At 43.8% G+C, this 21112-nt stretch overlaps 1 long non-coding RNA gene across 1 annotated transcript; it reads right to left on the bottom strand.

Annotated features, from left to right (window-relative positions):
- Positions 1-974: 974 nt before the first annotated feature.
- LOC120746726 lies at positions 975-3885 on the bottom strand. The gene is made up of 2 exons (XR_005698925.1): positions 2729-3885; positions 975-2347 (listed from the first exon to the last, which is right to left on the bottom strand). It is a non-coding gene; the product is annotated as an uncharacterized LOC120746726 (long non-coding RNA).
- Between the last annotated feature and the right edge of the window lie 17227 nt (positions 3886-21112).

Below are 21112 nucleotides of genomic sequence, written 5' to 3'. Positions count from 1 at the left end.
CTGATAAACTGAGCCGATATTTGAGGTTTACACAGCTACATTCTCGCCTGAAAATATGTTAAACGTTTATTTTGTGACCCAGAAAGAATAATAAGAGTAATATTAAAACTAACTAGCTACCGCCATTGTTGGAAACTAAGCTGGGCCGTGCTATGAATTCTGGGACACAGCTGCTTCTTCTTCTTCGGGGTTTAACGGCAGCTGGCATCCTTGTACATGCAGTGCTGCCATCTTCTGTTTCAGTCCGTTATTACACTCTTAAATCCTGCTACTTCTGCGTCTTTTGCGATCTTACAAAGCTTCAAACGACACGTCGACTATTAAATCAGTCGTCGACGATTTTGATAGTCGACGTAATCGTGACTAGTCGACAAATCGTGGCAGCCCTAGTGACAACATCATAAGAACAAGGTCATTTTACTCCACACACACACATTTGGAAAATCACATAGTTTGACCATAAAAATTCCCAGAATAATTAGTATTTGAGATTGCTGAAGCAACATCACTAAAGAAAAATATCCTTGCATGTCACTTTCGTTTAAAAATATAAAAAATGTGAAGTTTTTTTTTTGTAAAACATAAAAACAACAAAACTTAAGACCTTAAGAATCTCCTTATGAATTTTGTGAATATCTAGATCATTGGTGTTTGGATTTGAGGGTCAACAGGGCGAACACTGAGGCTGGGTATTAGAAATACAACATGGCAACATGAGACATGTTAACTCTGAGAACACTAACATCTAGATTAAGGTGTGAGAGGTAAATACATAACAGAAGCTAAAAAGGAGTTGCTTGTCTCTAGATTAGTTAAAATAAATTGAAAATAAACTGATTTGAACACGTTTGATGCATTATACAAAAAAAGGTTCATGATATAGTTCACATGATCTAAGCAAGAGTGACTCGGAATCTCAAATGTTAAAGTACACTTACTGATTGTACTTTTACTACATGAGCTAATGTAGATGCTCTAAAAGCACGCTGGCTGAAAAAGAACCACACGTTTGGAGAAACTGTGCTGTAACTTCTCATACTGTGAAGTTTTCTGACAAAAGTGAATTGAAAACTTATGCTGTACAGCTTACTAAGGGGTCCTTTGCTGGGCCATGTGCAATTACACAAAAGAACAAGTTAAATTTCACCATAACACTGACTGGAGAAAAGCCCAATTGGGATTCTAATTGAGATTACAACTGAAATCAGTGCTGTGATAGTTAGTTTAAGATCACAACCTGATTTAAAACACAGTCTAACATCAACATTCTTGCCCCTGAAAATAGGTCAGGATGGCCGAAAAATGTACTTTAAAAATTAGATTTTCTTTTTGTTTCATTGGAACAGTAATGTACCATTACAAAGAAATGAGTACACCTTTGTAGATATCACTGATATGGAGTTTTTCATGTTTTACATACAGACTTTCTCATTTAAACCATGGTGACTTAAAAGTTTAGCAGCAAGACACTTGTTTCCTTTGTTCCATCAAACATTTCTTTCAGCCATCTGTGTTTATCAGAGCGATATGTGACTAATTTTTTATTGAATCACCAGAAAGTACACAAATACAAGATTAAATATTTTATTTATTTATCAAAGATACATAATTACACATTGATACAATGAATAAGGTGTCTATAAAAATTACACATGGTGTAAGAAAAACATTATAACATACAAATAAGTGTTTTAAGATAATCTGACATACTTTAAAAGCATAAGAATAAAAGTTTTTTTTAAAAAAAAATCATGTTCTTTGATGATCACATTACATGTATCACATTTTTTAAAGCATAACGTAGGGTGTTCACAAAAACAGTTTTATGATTACTTTTTCCACAGTGCTTGTATGCCTCTTGCAAAACTATGTACTTATCACCATATGACATAATAACTCACGATTATGCAAGACCAGCCATGAAATGTCCGTCGCTTCATTACAATCATTTGTCCCCGCTGCTGCCCTCAGACCCAGTCTTCTGTACTGTGGGGTAAAATTGCTTTTTTGGTGGTTCATAAAAAATATCTCAAAAAGCGATGTTAGTGAGGGGACCAGAAACACTGGGTTGCAGAGCAGTTGGTAAGGACTTGTATATTTCTGGAGAGTCTGCAAAAGCTGTCTTGCTCGTGCTCCTGATTGGATATGTGGAGCCCGGCTCTGATATCTCACTGGTGGCAGCTAAAGGTAGGCATGCCTTGGAGGCGGAGTTGGTCTCGGGCGCAATCTTTCAAACGAGCCTCACGGCATTTCAGGCAACCTCAGGCCGGAAACAACATCCGGTCACTCGCGGTCAAAATCCACGCAGAGCTGGTGTTTCGCAGGGATCAGGTTAACACATCTGGGTCTAAAAATATAAAGAAAAACAAAAAGAGTTTTAAAACACGCAAACTAGCAAAATATCAAAGGAGCATAACATAACAATAACAAGATGATATGAGATACCTGATGAGGCCATGATAGGTGATGTAGACATGTAATGTATAAACTTTTACGGGAGTTAAAAGTGGAGCTTATATATATTTTAAAGTGTATTGTACGTGGGATAGGCTCCAGCGCACCGCGCGAGCCTGAAAAAAGGATAAGTGGAGGCGAATGGATGGACGGATGGTGTAGCCTATTGTACGTGTTACAAACCATTGTGATATTTTTTTTTAAATGAAAGGATTGACAGAATGGTAAAAAGGAAAATGCAAAAATGTAGTTAGAGAGGAAGATTAACACTTACCGAATGATATGCGGATAAGGAAAGAGACGCAAGTTGCTGTTGAAATCGGCCGCTCCCTATGCGAACTCGCAAGCAGTCTGAGCGGTTCCAGTTGTTGATATGGCTGAAGGCAGGGGTCTTCTGGGAGCTCGGGGGTAGTCTTAACCTGAGCGGGAGATCATAAAAATCGGACCTGGAGCGGATTGGCTAACCGGGGTGCGAAGGGAGCGGTGCAATAGTTATGTGATTGGCAGCGGGGCGAAGTAAGGGGGGGAGTTGGTCTCCGGCGCAAATTTCGAACGAGGTAAGCAGTGGATTCGGGAGCAGAGCGGGGAGCGAACAAGCAGGAAAAAATTGTGCTCTGCAAGAAGTTGTGGATCGGAGATTAAGAGCGAGGTAGAACTTAGAGTGTGCGTTGAATTTTAGAGGTTGCTAGTAAGAGGGACGTTTTTGAAGAAAAAAGACTAAGGATTTTCCCTGTTATCGAATATAAGGTTTTGGGAATAGAGGGGTAGCTAACAAGTTATTCTAGGGATTTGGAGAAATCGCGGAGAATTTTTTTTTTAAAGGAGTTTTGGCTTTGTTTGGCTGAGCATGAAGGGAGCCGCGGGGCGCTGAATTTGAGAAAAAAGACTAAGGATTTTTTCAGGATTTCCCCTGTTATCGAATATAAGGTTTTGGGAATAGAGGGGGTACCCTAACAAGTTATTGTAGGGTTTTGGAGAAAACGCGGAGGGTTTTTTAAGGAGTTTTCCCTGCTTATGTTTCTAAGGAGGGTTAGGGTTAGGGGATCGCGAGTTTTTTCTGAGTATGAGTTTTATTCTAAATCTACAAATGCATATAAATCGAAATAAAGTTTCCCCCCAAGGCATGCAGCATGTGTTTGTGGCCATACTGAACGTTACAAAAGCACAAGTTTAACTAAACAATTTTAATATGGTTTAATACATTTTTAAACACATGAGCACGGAGCCCGAGAGAGCACGGTCCGGAGACACGGGCGCGCCCCCGCGCGCCCAGACACACAGCCTCGGGCGCGCGCGCGCGCGCACACACACACACTGACCCACCACCAGATGGCGTTTTTTGAGCATAAAAAAATAAAAAATATTTAATTGCTTAAAGAAATAAAAGAATGCTATTTTGATATATAAGAAACTTTCTAAATAATCAATTATATTTTTATGAATATCATATTTTTAGGAATATCATATTTTTATTACTTCCTTAATTACTTCCTACTTCCGGAGCTCATGAATAATTCATGACCTGTCAGTTTGACAAGAGGGGTATAATATCACTCTCTGACCACTGTTGTATATGTTTGATGGCTTTATTATTCTCTGTTCAAAGACAATAAATGTGGAAAATGTCTCATGTACTATCAGCTTCATTTAAAAATGACTGCAAACATTTAGAGAACATGTGCTGCTGTTTGTCCTACATTTCCAACACTGAATGAACCCTGAAAACGTGATGGCAGGTGGCAGATTGGAGTTCACATGAAATATTGGCTGTATGAAGACTGGAAAATATAGATGATAAAAATATGCAGCCAGACATTTGCGGACATGGATAAACTATCTGATCCAAAAAGCAAGAAGTGACACAGCTAGAAAATGAAAGTGTGTAACAGCTGAAGTCAAATGTAATGCAGAGTTGAATCTGCACTTGGATCCATCTGTGAAAGGTCCACATGTAGGGATTACATGAGTCATGATGTTTGTCAGTCCAGCTTGATAACTCCATCTACTGTGGGCTACATATACTGGGCTGGTAACTCCATAGTGTTGGAAAGAAACTATTAAATGTGCATATTTTAAAATCAGAGGCTCTTCTAACACAGGAGCCATGTTGAGTTTAGATCACAACCGACCACCGGCAGTCTGAAATGGAATGAAGCCCACTGACAGCGAGCAGGTCTAAACAGGAATGGAACGCATCCATGGATAATACACCACTTTATTTGAAGACATCTGTAGCACTGCCTCAGTTCTGGATGTTTCCACAGACTCCTCTGGCCTCTGTGCACCTAAAGAAAAGGTCAAAGGTCAGCAGCACATGTAGTTGGGACAATTCTTTATTTACAAACAACAGTCGCACAAACGATACAATTATTTCCCTCCAATCACGACTTTTCACTTGCAGAAATGGTCCTGTGTGATTTCTCGGCTGTGATATGAAAAACTAGTTCCTAATGGCAGCGATTCACTCAGTAAACATGTGTTTCCTTCACCAACCTCACACACAGATCCAATAAGATCAGGAAGTGGGCAGTATAGTACAATATGTGTTATTTTGTACTGTACTGCCCAAACTAAACATCTGCTGAAGTGTTGGAAATGATTCAGATGTTTATTTTGGACGATACAGCAGAAGATCAGACATGAAAGTGGAGATAACACAGAAGACCTGCAGCAAAGGGTCAGAGGTCAGACTGGGCCACTGGATTCAACAATGAGCCAATGATCATCAAGTAGTGACTAAAGCAGAGCCCTGACGTTCTGACATTCATCACACAGTTAGAACAAATGTCTGCTGATGACTTCATCTCATGAAACGACTGATAGATGTCAGTTCATTGATCAGCTGAGCTCCTGATAGGTTTGTAGCTTGTACCTATCCGCTGGAACGTTAAAGACAATATAGTTACACTGCAAAGCAAGACACAAGCAGGCTGGTTTACTCATGCATGAGGGAAACCTGGCTGGGGTCAAGTGTCGTCCCACCACCTAGCCCCCGTCAGACTCTCAGCCAGGCTCCCCATAGCACTCCTTTTATTGTGGTTACATGAATATGCATAGGGTCATTAACATATGACATCTTACATAGGTATACATGTGAACAAAGAATACTGTGTGTGTGTGTGTGTGTGTGTGTGTGTGTGTGTGTGTGTGTGTGTGTGTGTGTGTGTGTGTGTGTGTGTGTGTGTGAGATCAAGGTGTGACCCTGTGAAGACTCCCCAAACGCTGGTGCCAGGAGCGGGTCCATCTGAACAAAAGACTCTTATACTTAAACAGATATACGTGTGTTTGCTATACCATATATCAGCAAGAGAAGATACGACCTCTCCTAGGAGGTGTGTGATCTATGCCAGAACACTCTGTAGAGGGAGTGAACGCCCTCCCCCTTCATGCTACTCAGAGCTGTTACAGACCTCCTAGGATGAGACATTCTTTCAATCTACAAATGATTATACACTTCTAAGCATATGTGGGTAAATGTTTCTAAGCATAAATGACAATCAACAATACAAATCTAACAGCTCCTGCTGCTGATCTTCATCGTGCACAGAAACATTCAGCTTGTTTCAATCAGTAAATAACTTTGAACTGTTCCCACTCAAAATGCTGTCAGAACAATGATCATTGTTACTCCCCTCGAGTCTTAATAAAGCTCAACTTGTTCTTTGTGTTTAAACTGACATTTATTTCGGACAGGAGGATTCTTCCACATCTTAACATGTAATGATGTCCAACCACAGCCGATACAATGCCGTCAGAACTAAAAGGAAATACAAACTTAAATGAATATTCTTACTAAAGTCCTTAAGCATTATATACAACGAAACATTCCAACAAAATGATCAATAAAGTACACATTACACCTCACACTGCGGCTATTGCACTTGAATACCACGCAACACTCGTGCATTTACATACAACGATAATAAACAAAACATTTACCTCATTGGCCTCACTCAAAGGGAATAAACTTTCATTTTTACGTGGTGGGGACGTCCAAAAAAAGGCACTCTTTATTTATCTTTCTGCAGACGTGCAAACCTCGTGGCTCGTCTCTTAATTAGCTTGCTGAGTGTGACAGCCAAAAAATGCCCTCTTAGCCACAACACAACTTTAGAAAAAGTTCCCTATAATTGCACAATTAGCACAAATAACACATTAAACATATAAATCTAATCAACAAACATGGATTACTATTTATTTCTTATGTATTATTTCTTAATATTTCAACTACTTATTGTTTCAAACTTAACTACCTGATAAAATGAACTTAAATGCGAGAGTTACCTATGACGGCAGCTGCAATCATTGTAGAACTTCATAAACATCACGTGTTGTTTTCCACATGTAAGATCAGCAAACATACAGAAACTTCCTGTTGCCACACACGGCCTCTAAAATCTCTTCCACGGTTTCTGTCTGAAGTCCACTCTCCGTGTCGGATCCACAGGAAACAACAAGATCTTATTAACATGGTTTTCAATGTGTCTCCTTACAAAAAGTCCAACCAATGAACAAATGTGTATATTTGTGGAGGCCAAACAAAAGCATGACACATTTCTCTGTTTCTATAAACTGGAGTCAAACACAAATATGAAGAGTTTCACTGACAGACTCCAAAATGCCCCCGCAGTGAATCAAAGGGAAATCCTACAGTGTGGCCAGAGAATCTTAATGGCTCCAACATCAACACATCCACAATGTTGGATCCAGTTCTACCTCACAGAATTACTAAGACACACCCTCTGCCAGCATCACAACAGCTCCACCTGCTTCACCTGCCTCCTCAGCATCTGTACACCTGAAGAGAAAAGAAAGGCTCCAACAGCTCAAATCTACAAAGGATTCATGAAGTTTCATCCAACAATAACATGTTTGCCTTCCACAGTGTGCTGTTAGACACCACTGTACCTCTGCCATTTCAAAAAGAGCAGCTTGGTAACATTTTGGCTCCAAACACTTTGTGTTTAAGTTCCTAATCTTTGTTTTCTTTGTGAAGCCGACAACATCTGGAGCTTTTTGACTCATAGAAACATCATTTTGTTCTTTAGATGACAGCAGATTGGGACTGAATAATCAATCACTATCAAACCAATAAAGACAAAAATGCTGATTTTACAGGAACTTTGTTGGAGAAGCTGTAAGACATGAAACTGGTGGAGATCCCAAACCAGTTGATAGTGCTGGTTATTCCAAATAAAGCTGTTTTCCATGACTTTCTGTCCTGATATATAATAAAGATGTTAGTTGTTTTTGAGTCCCTGTATTAAAAGTAGTTTAAAGTCAGCTTGAGTTTGATGTCTTTATGTCAAAGCTGCTCATGATGTTGAGCTGCTGATGGAATAAAAACAGTGAAAAATCTCCTCAATATAAAAGCATGTAGTCCAGACTTAAATGTAGCCTGTTGTTAGCTGAGGTCCACACACAGTGTTTGACAGTGTAAAGTGTGTGAAAGGGCTGCTGGTGGAGCTCACTAGGATGAGCAGATGACCATGTGCCACGAGGTGGAGAGCAGCTGGCCTGGTTTGATTCTGACCCGGGCCACGCCCCCTTTCTCTCTCCCTCTGCTTTGCTGTCACTTATCTTCACTGCTCTGTCCAATAAAGCTGAAAAAGGCCCCAAATCAAAGAAATCTGCTGCAGCCTCTGAAATGTCTTCTGTTTCCTTCCAGAGGCCGACGGCTTTTTTACCGTCATACATACATGAAACTATCAAAGCTGACAATCATTTCATTCCAATAACATCTAATGGTACATATATATAGACACAGGACTACAAGTAAATGGCTCTCAGCATCTGGCTGTGGTAACAAATGTCCCTGTTTTGTGTTCAAATTGTGTGCATGTTTTAGACGTGTGTCACATGTAGAAACACAAAAATCCCACAATGACACAAAGATTGGTTTGACACAACTGTGCAGCTGTAAGTTGTTTCTAATGATTCATTGAAGCTCTTCTAACATTCTGGAGACGATCAGTACATGATTCTGTTCAACACGACAACATTTGACTCATGAAGCATGAGATTCTGTTTGTCATCTTGTCCAAGTCACTAGTAAGATGAAAGTGATACATAGACTAGTGGACGAATATCATTTTGGAGGACAGATGGTTGCATCATAGAGGAGAAAACAGGATGCTGATGAGGGGTCTTGAATGAGTGAGCTGATTGTTGAGTTTCTGATGTGTGAAGAAGTTTTAACATGGCACACATTTGGTTACATGAGAAGAAAGTCGTTATGTGATGAGACAACAGGGTTATGTTGTGTGGTGTGAGGTGTGTGGCTGAGTGGATGAATGTTTGAGATTAATCTGGCTGATGATTTGTCTTCTGTTGCAAAGTTGAACCTGCCAGTTAGGTTTGGTATGATTTCCCCTCCTGGGATGAAGAACACGTGTCATGACTTAACAAGGCCTTTCTTTCTTTTTTCCTTTTTATTGTGTTACTTTCACAGTGCACTGAAAGTTTGTTGCTAAATCTCTGTCATTTAAAGCACATCTGAACATTTGAACAGGAAGAACTACACAACATGTTGTCGGGAACGTTTGCAAAGTGAGTTTCTCCAAAATTAAAATGGGTTCAGGAGAAAGCCACTTATTGGGACAATTAGGAAGCGAGTCCCTGTCTGAAAGGATTCAGCGGTGATCCAGTCTAAATTCTTTTTCTTTTTTTGAAATGGCGTCATATTGCTGAGGGTGGAAACGAAATGCGACGATAGATTCCACTATCAGCACTGAATGAATAAATTAATAAAAAATGAGTAAAAATGGGGAACTGACTGGACTGCTGAAAGCTGACAAGAGTTGACTGACTTAACACCACTATGCAAAGGTTAACCCCCACCCAGATGTGACAAAGGGGTGGATGTATCTCTGTGTGTGTCTTTTGTTGCAGGAGCAGGAGGAGACCAGAGGAGGAAACTTTGGGTCACATGACTGTGTGAACTCTGCAAATTTAAGCTTTTAGTTGTAATTTTTCTGTGTGTCTGTGAATTTAACAGCAGTGTGTTATTCATGATCCTGTATTACTCACAATGCAGACGTCACTGTGAGAAAGTGTGTATACACCTGCGCAGCGCTAACATTTACATTACTTTTCTACAGCAGAGGGTTAATCATGTGATTTGATCATGTGATTTACAGCAGGACACAACTTAATAATGTTTTTCTACCACAGGATTACTGAGTTTTTGTGTGAAGGAAACTGTGTTGACAGGCTGTATGTTGGTGATGAAATTACACTGTGTTGTTGAGGAATGTGAATATTACAGTGGAGATGTGAATACAGTGTGAGAGACATACTGTGTTGAAGCCAGTGTTACTTCTTTTACAGCAGAGTGTTAACTTTATGACCTTTTACAGCACCTCTGGAGTCTGGTGACCCAGGCCTGACCTAGGATGCTACTGCTAATGTTTCTCTAATGTGCTTGTAAAGGATTCAGCACAGACAGACAAGTGACAACTGAGCAGATGTGCAGGGTTATAGAATAGTTAAAATGGGGCTCATTATCTGACCACTATTGAGCTCATAGTGATGAAATAAGTAAGTGACAAACTTAAGGAAAGTTACTGATTACAATGTGGGATGAAGTTGAGATGGTCGATGATTTGGAGCAAATTATGGAAAAAAATAGAGGTTTAATGAATTAACCCCCCCCCACACACACACACACACACACCCCCACACCCCGAACACACAGTTAGGTCTCTATTCAGTCCAGGACCCTGGGACTAAGCAAACGGCCCGAACGACTGAACCTGGGAGGGAGAGAACAGGCAGAGGAAGGTCCATCCTGTGAACGAGGCTGGTTAAGGCGAGCAGGAAAGGCAGGAGGAGGCTCAAACGCCGGTGGTCGGGGGGGTAGTCCTGGGGGGAAAACCAGAGTTTGTTAAGCCCGTTGAAGGAGGGCGGCCACGGCGAGAGGCCTGGGCCGGCGCTACATGACCATCAGGAAGAACATATGCAGGTTTAAGTCTGTCAACACACAGTCTCCCTACAACCCCCAAAATCCAAAACAAAATGTTTCTGGCCCGGTTCGATAACCCTGAATGGGCCATCATACAGCGGCCGCAGCGGTGTCCTGTGAGCATCGTGCCTGACTAAAACAAATTTAGCAGTCTCTAAAGTCTTTGGAACAAAAGTGTCAGGCAGGCAATGGTGCACCGGACCAGGAACCTGAAGCGAGTGCAAAAGCGGGTTGAGAGATAGCACCGATGGATCGAAGCAGGGGGGAGGGTTCTCGGGCAAGAATTCTCCAGGCACGTGGAGGGGTTGACCAAACACTAGCTCAGCTGGGGAAGTGCCGAGATTCTCCTTAACCGCAGAGCGCAGCCCAAGCAAAACCCACGGGAAGCGGTCAACCCAATTGCCATCCTTTAACGAGGCGCGAAAAGCAGCCTTAAGCGACCGGTGGAACCGTTCACACATCCCATTAGCTTGCGGGTTGTATGCGGTTGTGCGGTGGACCTTGGCCCCCAGTCCATCAGCCATGGCCGACCAAAGCTCAGAAATGAGCTGTCTAGGATAATGTCCGCGGGGGGGCCAAAACGCGAGACCCAGGTTGACAAAAAGGCGTTGGCCACCACTGCTGCGGTAGTGGACGCCAGGGAGACCGCCTCCGGCCACCGGGTGGTGCAGTCAACAATAGTCAAAAGGTGCGTAAAACCTTTTGACTGCGGCAGAGGACCCACCAGATCGACATGCACATGATCGAAACGTTTGCCGGGTATGAAGAACTGCTCCAGGGTCGCCTTTGTGTGTTTATGAACCTTCGCACGCTGGCAAGGAATGCACGCCGCCGCCCATTCCTTAACCGATTTGCGAAGGCCTGGCCAAACAAATTTAGAGCTGACCAGTTTAACAGAGGCCCGAACCCCCGGATGAGAGAGAGCATGTACCGAGTCAAAAACTTGACGACGCCAGGAAATGGGAACCACCGGGCGAGGGCGGCCGGTGGAAACGTCACAGACCAGGAGGGGACCGCTGTCCTGCACAGGTCTGTCCTCCAGTAAGAGGCCCGTCTGCGTGGATTTAAGCGCGAGGATGTCTGGGTCACCAGAGTACTACCGGAGTAGCCATGGCGGAGTAGTCTATGCCGAGAAAGACGGGAGAAACCAGCGCACGGGACAAACAGTCAGCCACATGATTGGTTTTACCAGCCACGTGCTGAATGTCCATGGTAAACTCAGAAATGGCTGCCAACTGGCGCTGCTGGCGTGCACTCCATGGATCAGAAACCTTGGACATGGCAAACGTCAAGGATTTGTGGTCCACGTATGCGGTAAAGTGACGACCCTCAAGAAAAAAACGGAAATGACGAGTCGCCAGGTGGAGAGCCAGTAGCTCCCTGTCAAAAACGCTGTAATTGCGCTTGCTGTCATGTAGCGTACGGCTGAAAAGGCGAGGGGTTGCCAGACACCTGAGATTCGTTGTTCCAGCACCGCACCCACCACTATGTCCGACGCATCGGTGGTCAACACAATCGGCGCCGACGGGGATGGGTGGGCCAGAAGGGCAGCATTAGCTAACGTCGACTTAGCATCAGAAAACGCTTGGATGCTTTCCGGAAACCAGCCAATGGAGTTATTAGCCTTCTTACCTTTTAACGCCCCATAAAGGGGCTTCAGCAGATGCGCCGCTCTGGGGAGAAAACGGTTGTAAAAATTCACCACCCCGTGCTTCGTCACAGTGCTCGAGAAAGTGGGGACAGTGAGTGAGGGAAACTCAGAAAGCAAACACTGAAAAGCGTCACCCGAATCTACTGAGTTACACCATGGGCTGAGCACCCCGAGTCAAACAGGGTAATGAGGAAAATGACACAGCATCAATTAAACCTCTGTTAGCAACATCAACCAGCAGTCCGTGGGCACAAAGAAAATCAGCGCCTATTATAGGCACAGAGCTATTAGCAACAACAAAGTTCCACTGAAAGTCACGGTCATGAAAGCAAAGAGTCACCAACCTTTCACCAAACGTTTTGATGGGGGAGCCATTAGCCACAGTTAGCAATGGCCCGCAGCCCTCAGCTAGCCTGTCTGAGCCAGCCGAGGGAAGAAGGCTCTTCTGTGAGCCGGAGTCCACCAGGAAACGCCTCCCCGAGCGTGAGTCCTCTATGAAAAGCAGCCATTCCTTGCTGCCAGCGGTCGCGGCTGCTACAGAGCGCTGGCCTGCCCATTTCCCTGGGTCTGGAAACTGCAAGGTGGGAGACAGTGCCGTGCCTTCGCTCCAAAACGCTGGTGATAAAAACAAAGCCCTTTTCCGCGGTGCCGCCGTGCAGCAATTCCAGCCACTGTGGACGAGTCGGAGGGCCCCTGGAGCATCGGTGAGGGGGCAGGGGAAACCGCTGGTGAGTCTGGGACAATCGCCTGGACGCCGAAACTCCTGGTAGCCAGGAGGATGCGATCCGCCTCTTCCGCAAGGGAGCGGTAATCCTTCGTGGCCAATAGCGGGGAGTTGGCAAGGCCAGCACGCACTGGAGCCGGCAGCTGTCGGAGAAAGAGGTGCGTGAAGAGGAATCCTCGGTCATCCACGCCCAGTAAGGACAGCATGCTCTCCATGAGCTCGAGAGCGGTGCCGTCGCCCAGGCCCGCGAAGGAAAGGGGGCTATTTCTTGGCCCGCTCAGCATCAGAGAGGGAGTAACGCCGCAGAGGCAGCGCCTTGAGGGCGGTGTACTTGCCTTGGGCTGGGGGGTCCCGGAGGAGAGTCATCACGCGGTGGGTTGAAAGCGGTCAAGTGAGGCCACCACATGGTGATATTTAGTATCGTCGGTGTCACGATTAGTGGAGCGGACTCAGGCGCAGACCACAAGTTTCTTCAAATCAAAAGTGAATTTATTTACAGTGTTCTCCACGGTGAAATATATATACACACACAACGGTGTCTGGGGAAAAGGGACCGGGGTTCCAGGGTCCGGGAGTGAAAGGGGCAGGAGTCCAGGGAGGGGAGATTTCCATACAGCCCTCGCAACCACACACAGCTCCTCTTCTTTCCTCTATCACTCTTGCTCACGCTCAGTCACCGTGCACAGGGAAAACAGGTCCAGGGGAAATCTATACACAAACAGAGAAACAGTTAGTCTCCTGGTTCAGACGTACTCACGAACAAACTTTGCAGAGTGTAGGACGACTGATGCTGATGGCTCAACGATCCAGCGACGAGTAGAGCAGACTCGCCATCTTAAGTAGGACTCCAATTCTCATAATCAGCGGCAGGTGTGCTGATCATCTCCAGGTGCGTGGGCCAGGAGCAGGAGCCCATACTGAGCTCCACCTCGGCAGGAGAAAGAGAGAGTGGGAGAGGACGAGAGAGAAAGGGAGAGCAGAGGCGAGAGAGGAGAATAAACAAAACAAAGCGCCTGACTGCTGTCAGCTGGCGAGGTGCGGGGACCATGACAGTCGGCTGAAACTCCATGAAGAGCAAACTGAGCTTCTACGTGCACAAACCATGAAGGAGGGTCTTGAAGCCAAAAATCCGGCAATTTAAGCGCCACAGCAAACGCAGCCATCGGCGGAGGTCGAAGTCCGGCGGATGCCGATGCTTCCAGGCCGGAGTTGGCTTAGTCTTCGAGACTTAACATGTTCACCACAGGGGTCACCAATGTGGAGGTATGTAATAACGACAGGAGAGGTGTCAGTGTCTCACTCCAATCTTTATTAACTCTCTGTAGAACTTCACATACAGTAAGCGCCAAAATCTCCACCCCAGCACTTCCCTTCAACTTTGGGTGTGAGTGGAGCCACCTGGTGGTCCGCCACAATACAACCATAAAATTATTGCTAATTTACGTAAAATTATGATAATGAATACATGCAACTGTAGCCGGTCTGGTCTTAAACTCTGATTGCCGTTAGTTCTCTGCGTTGTGTTGTGCGAATGACCAGAGGACTCAGCTCTCACTTTGCCAGCTGGGTGGATTTATTCTCCCAGAACTGTTTAAAATAAAAACAAAACAGTACAGCGACGTCACTTTACTGGACTTCTGCATGAACACCTTGAAGGGAGAGAGAAGCATAGCGGCCCACATGAGAAGCCACCTGCATGCTCCTATGCTCTCATCTGAGATTGGCTAACTAGCATGTTACAATAAAGTGCTGTACTTGGCAGAGAAACAATAATTCACACTAAAACATCGAACAGAACTGTGAGACAAAATGCACAAAGGGAACGAGCAGTGTTTGAATTACTTTTAGTTACTTTAACTGTGTTTATTCGCTCTGTAACTGAGAACACTAGCGTACGCTCACCTCTCCTCAGCGGGGCCTCTACGTGACTGAGGAAAATAGGCGCAGCTACAGGAAGTGACTTCGTGGGAAGTCAAAGGTCCCATAAACAAAATAAAAGCTCCCAAAATATAAATACAGAAAATAAACATATATAAATAAACACATATACATAACCAATACTGACAAAGCAAGATAACACTGCAGGATGGATCTTTGGTGAAATATAAATTATTTTTTAATACACCCGTTACACAACTATAACGGATTACATAAAAAATGAGGATTTCTTAAGCTGAAGCCAAAGTGCTGACTCACTTGACATGTTACTCTCAAATGTTTTCCCTAATAACAAGAACATAATTACACTTTAGCCACAAGAGGGCAGCAGCATTAATACAAGTCGCATGTATATAAAGGTACAGTGATTATATTACAGTGATTTTGACAAAAACAAAACAGAAGTTGATGGCAGTGTGTTTTTCCATGACAGAATAATTACACACACCCCACTTTGCAGTTATTTATTTGTAAAAAATGTTTGGAATCACGTATGATTTTCGTTCCACTTCTCACGTGTTCACCACTTTGTGTTGGTCTTTCACGTGGAATTCCAATAACATTGATTCATGTTTGTGGCTGTAATGTGACAAAATGTGGGAAAGTTCAAGGGGGCCGAATACTTTTGCAAGCCACTGTAAAGTTCACTATCAGTAACATCATAGCACCCACCCAGCTGTATAGAAACTCCATCATGCTAGCTAGTACGCAGTACGAGCTATTGTAACTGACTGTTAAAAGTCAGTACATCAAAAATAAACTCCACTTAAAATTGGTTTATATCTGACCTGGATAGACTGCAGGTAAACTCGGACCGGCGGCCGCCTCGGGTCTCTGCTCCTCCTCCCTCCCCTTTCCCTCATCCACCTGCTGCCTCTGTGGAAGCTCCGCCATAGCCATCACCAAACAACTGACTTATTTTTACACATCGACCAGCATCTGTCAGGGTCCTGGGACTGGGCGACCCAGGATCCCTGAGCAGTTATGAATTATATTATTATTATTATTATTATATGTATTTTGGTGTTGCTGCTGCTCTTGTTTGTGTGTGTGTGTGTGTGTGTGTGTGTGTGTGTGTGTGTACGTCTGCGGGGATGCTTGGAGGATGGAGCTCAGCCACCTGCAGGCCTGAGGGGTGTGGCCCTGCGGAAGGACTGGCCACACCCGAAGCCACACACCTGCCGCTGATCAGGGCTCGTCGGGGGAGCTACTTAGGAGAGTCTTGGAGCTCCCACCGACGCGGGATCATTGCTTGGGACTCCACGTTAGTTACCCAGTTGGGGTTTTGGTTGTGTAATGTATGCCTGCCATTGTTCAGTGTCCTGACTGCTGCCGCTATTGTTTCCCGCAGGAGGAGCGTGGAAGGCTTAAGGAGCAGCGAGCACCGGGAGTGCAGACACGGGAGCAGAGAGCACTTGGAGGACACGACACGGGAGTCTGGGGAGAAACACGGGGATTTATTGTTGTTTGATATCACCCTCTGTAAATAAACGCACTGCTTGAACTTTGAGCTCCGCGCCTGGGTCCTCTTTCCCCACTTCCCCACGGTCTGCCAGCCAGACCGTGACAGCATCTTGCCAATCCGCCACCTTTCATTGTTTATACCAGCAGTCCCCAACCCCCGGGCCTCGGACCAGTACCGGTCCGTGAGTCGTTTGGTACCGGGCCGGAAGAGTTCAGGCTCAGGTGTGAAATGTATGGTTTTCAGGGTTTTTATCGGTTTTCAGCGTTATTTTGTTATCGTTTTATCGTTAACTCGGTTTTCCTGGGGCTTTTCACGTGTGTTATGAATAAATCTTCTTTTTTTCGGTACCGGTACTAGTTTTATTTTGTTGTATTTATCCGCGACACCTTAAAGGCCGGTCCGTGAAAATATTGTCGGGCATAAACCAGTCCGTGGCGCAAAAAAGGTTGGAGACCGCTGGTTTATATCGTTACAAAAAAATAAAAAAATAAAAAAAACATCATCAGCCCATAAAAATGAAAAATCACCATCGGTATGCCCGATGGCCAGTCCAGCTATGGTCGTGCCATCAGTTAACTAGTGATGTTCGATTCGTGAACGAATCGTTCAATACTCGAGAATCACTTTACTGACTCGTAAATCATGATTCACAAGCGCAACTGACTCACTGACTCATCCCTGTTGCTGTTAGCAAACTAATTCCATTAGTAGAAATATATCTAGCTTATAATTAAAATTGTGGGGGAAAAAACAACAGCCAGTTTATTAACAAAAACATTCCTGCTCTGAACTGGAAGAAAAAACCCTGAGTAGAAGCTCACATCAAGACAATAGCTCCTGGGTTCACAGTAGCATCGCTCAGCTAACATGCTAACAGCACATTTGAGTTACTCACCCCCTCAGTTGCTGTGCTGAATCATAGCATAAGCGAATCACTCAGGACTCTCTAATCCTCCTGGCCTCTCTCTCTAGTCCTCCAGGGCTTGGCCCTGGCTTATCGGAGAATTAAGAGAGCGGAACCGGCTGTTCAAACCTCCCAAGGCTGCCCGCTGGAATTGAAGCGATGGGACAAGACGCGACCTCTCACAACGAGCATGGTTAACACCTTGGAGACGCTTACAGCTACTGTGAAGACTCAAAATAACACCATTGAGCGTATATTTGGATACATCAAAGAGAGGCCTGCTCAAAATGAGACCCTTGAGCGAAAGTTGGATCACATCGTAGAATGGCTCACTGCAGTTGTGGGGTCTCAGAATCAAAAGGATGACAACACCACGGAACGGAAGTTTGATACCATCTTGGGGAGACTCGCGGTTCTCCAACGGGAGATTGAGAGACCAGTGTCGGAGTGTTAAAGAACAGCTTTGAAATTCTCCTGAGCTGCTCGCATAAAATAAAAATCAACAACATCAACATGCGAACACCACGGCACCAGCTGCGGGTCCAAGGCTGGAGCCGAACAAAAACTCCCTGATAACGACTGTGTGTTGACTATTCTTCCCATTCTATGGAAGGCCACTTGGGTTGGCTGACAGACTATTTACTTAGCCTGATAGGGCGGAGGACACTGTCTCAGCTGAACTCTGGACACGCATACACATACACTTACACTGATAAGCACGCACTCATCCCCCTCCCTTTCCAAACGCCTTCAATGCTCTTTTCCTGTGGGGGAAGATGGCGGGTCTGTGTGCCGCGCTGAAATGGTAGCGCTGTGCAGGATGACTGCTTTGTTTCCTTCGGATTACTCCTCACCCCCTACCCAACCCTGTGGCATGTCACGTGCTCCAATGTTGTACTGTGGACATTTATGTGCTCTCTGTGCAGAGTTTTTTTTTGTTTCCTGTTCTCATGCTGTCCTCCCATAGGTGCCCAGCATGAGTATGGGTCTCTTTTTCCTCTTCTACTTTCCCATTGTTGTGTACTTTTTCAGTGTTTTCCTGTAACGCTGCTGATCTCCGACCTGTATTCCCATGTGATGTCTATGTTGTGTGTGTAAGTCGGGGGGGGGGGGGGGGGGGGGGGGGGGTTCTATTCTACTGCGGGGCAACCTGCATGTGGCCAATAAAGCCTTGATTCATTCATTCATTGATTCAATGTTCCTTCTAATTTTTCACGTGTCAGAGCAAACACACAGACTCACTGAGCGGTCCCTTGGGCCACTGTGACTGACATCAGACGTGTGCACTGTGGTCACGCCACCATCTAATCCATCCAAGTTACATGGTTTATTAAAATAATAAAATTACAGCATTTACATTTATGTTAGACTACTTTTAATTAACTGCTTTAACCCATTTACAATGAAAATGTAAAAAAAATCTTGTTCATGACCTGTGTAGTATGTTAACACTATTGGAAGTAAAAATAACTTGAACTCCAATTTTGAAAACACAACTTTCTTTCTTTTTTAAAAAAAGCTCTGATTTCTATTATGAGTCTGTGGTCTGGGAGAGAGTCCTGTAGCTCTCTGTCTGCAAAATATAGTATGTAATGACCAATGCTGGGCAATTAATTATATAGTTACTTCTTTAAAAAAAGTAACTCAGTTTGAGAAAAACAACAAAGTTTTTTTGCAGCTATTTTTTTAAATGCAGTCAAGGTGTTTTTAAATAAACATTTCAAACTATTTACAGAACAATCAGCTGTTCTGCATCAAGTCTGATGCCACACAAATTATTTGTGCCACTCCAAAACATAATTTCTGTCCACTATGAGATAAAGGAGAACAACAGCCTGATACCTGCAGGCCTGACAACAGGAGATGTATCACTCCTGTAACACCTGTAACATTCAGCAGTCGCCTCATTGTTCTGACACACAAGATTTGCCCTAAACGTCTCAAATCTCTCACATATCAAAGCACCGCCATCACTCCTAAAACTTCCCCCCGTTTCTTAACAACTAGATGCCACGTTGCCATATCATTTTTTGATTGGTCGACATGGTACTTTTTTGGATGACTAGGAAAGGGGGGTGGAGTTTGTTTTATCTTATAAAATGCAGTTTTTACCGTTTCTTCCCACAGTAAATATAAATAACGCTAATATTCAGGAAGAAAACCAAACATTGCATATTTTTATCATAACTCTGGTTTTACGTGGCCGATCAACACAATTTAAAAACTGGTATAAAGTCCACACTTTTTCTGTCAATTGTTCCATCTGTCCTGCTCACATCTCCAATGTTTATACACGTTGTCATTAACGTGGCTTTACTCCACATCAGCCACGCCGCTTTGCTGGCTAAAACACCGGTGTCGGCACATAAGGACGCTGTCATAGCCTGTCAACAACGTTGATTAGCTGCGTATATACGAATGTAAATCGCATCATTAGCTGGACTATGGGATAAGGTGGCATCATTCCCATATGGGAGCAGCCAGTCACTTACTGACTAACACTGCAAAACAGAATTGTTAAAGTATTCAATTTAATTCCAAATCAGGTTAGATTTTTTTTGTGCGCAACACAGATTTTCTGTGCGCAGAGACCGTGCCAGCAGCGTGCAATTGCGTACGTGCGCAGCTTAGATGGAACATTGCTCCTTGCTAACAGCTCAAACGAGTTGAACGAATAACTGACTCACTCACAGCTCACAGCTTCTTCTTCTTCTTCTTGGTTGGCAACCAATATTAAGGTACTTTACTGCCCCCTGGCTCACAGCTCAGTGGACAATTTGATGAGAAAATATATATTTGAAACATTTAAGGAAAATACCAATAAAATAAAAATAAATAAAAGTTCCCTTTAGATTTTTTTGCTCTTTTTTGCTCTAAAGAAAATAGTTGTTTTCTTTTACATTCATTCATCTTAGCAGTAGGATTTACATTAAAAGAGAAACAAATTAAGTTTGACTGAAAATATACATTTTTGCACTCTCTGGTCAACTGACTCAAATGGCTCAAGAAACCCGATTCACTTTGGTGAGTGACTCATTAAAACTTGATTCAGTAAAAAAAAAATCGAATTTACCATCACTACAGTTAACCCTTCACGTGCTAGCTGTGACACGCGTGCCCAGGGTTGCCGACCCCTGCTCTAAAGCATCTGATTTGGATTCCTGAGATCAAATATATTTTCCTTTGGCTTTGTTTTCTTCCCATTTGTGGCTTTAATGTAGTGTTACATCCTGTTTGTTTGCTTCCATCTGTATACATGTCCAGATTCACTGTTATGTTTCTATTCTTACATTGCTGTGTGATCACTGTTCCCTCTGCTGACTGATGTGACCTTTTGTATCTCACACTGATACTTGTCATATTTGTATCTGCGCCTAAAAGATAAAAAGTTTTCCATGCTAAAACACAGCTCCACCTCCTGCAGTTCTCCCTCTGAACCACTAGATGTCTCTGTTATCTAAATGAAGACGTGCAGCACAGCAACCACAGCAGCGCTCAGATCACACGTGTCCTGTTATTATGTATAAAAGCATGAAACAGGTGAGACAGGTGGGATCAATATTAATGTTGTGGAAATATATGAAAAAGCAACAGAAGAGTGAAAACATTTCGTGCTTCTAGAAAGATCTTTCAGCTCACAGCTGCTCACAGACTGTATTTACAAGTGACAAACTGCAACTCTACAGTACATCTACAGTATATATCAAATATATTCTGTATTCAAATCTATTGAGTGATGTTTGAAAGTCTTTCCAGGTGAGTTTGATCCAGGAGGGTCTGAAGCCAGAGTCAGACAGAGACTGTGCAGAGACTGTAGAAGGACAGAGCAGCAGCAGAGCAGTCCAGATACACTGATGATCCTCTGTCAGATCCAGAGGGACACACAGGGATGATGCTGGACTCTACATTGTGTCTGACAGTGGAGCTGTTCTCAGAGAAGTTCACTCTGCAGCACTGACAGTCATCTGCACTTCTTCTCATTCCTCTGTCAGTCACTGCTGGATGAAGCTCTC

Source organism: Simochromis diagramma, unplaced genomic scaffold, assembly GCF_900408965.1.
Source record: "Simochromis diagramma unplaced genomic scaffold, fSimDia1.1 OVJJ01000389.1, whole genome shotgun sequence".
Classification (NCBI taxonomy): Eukaryota; Metazoa; Chordata; class Actinopteri; order Cichliformes; family Cichlidae; genus Simochromis; species Simochromis diagramma.
This window is presented reverse-complemented; position numbering and strand designations above follow the sequence as displayed.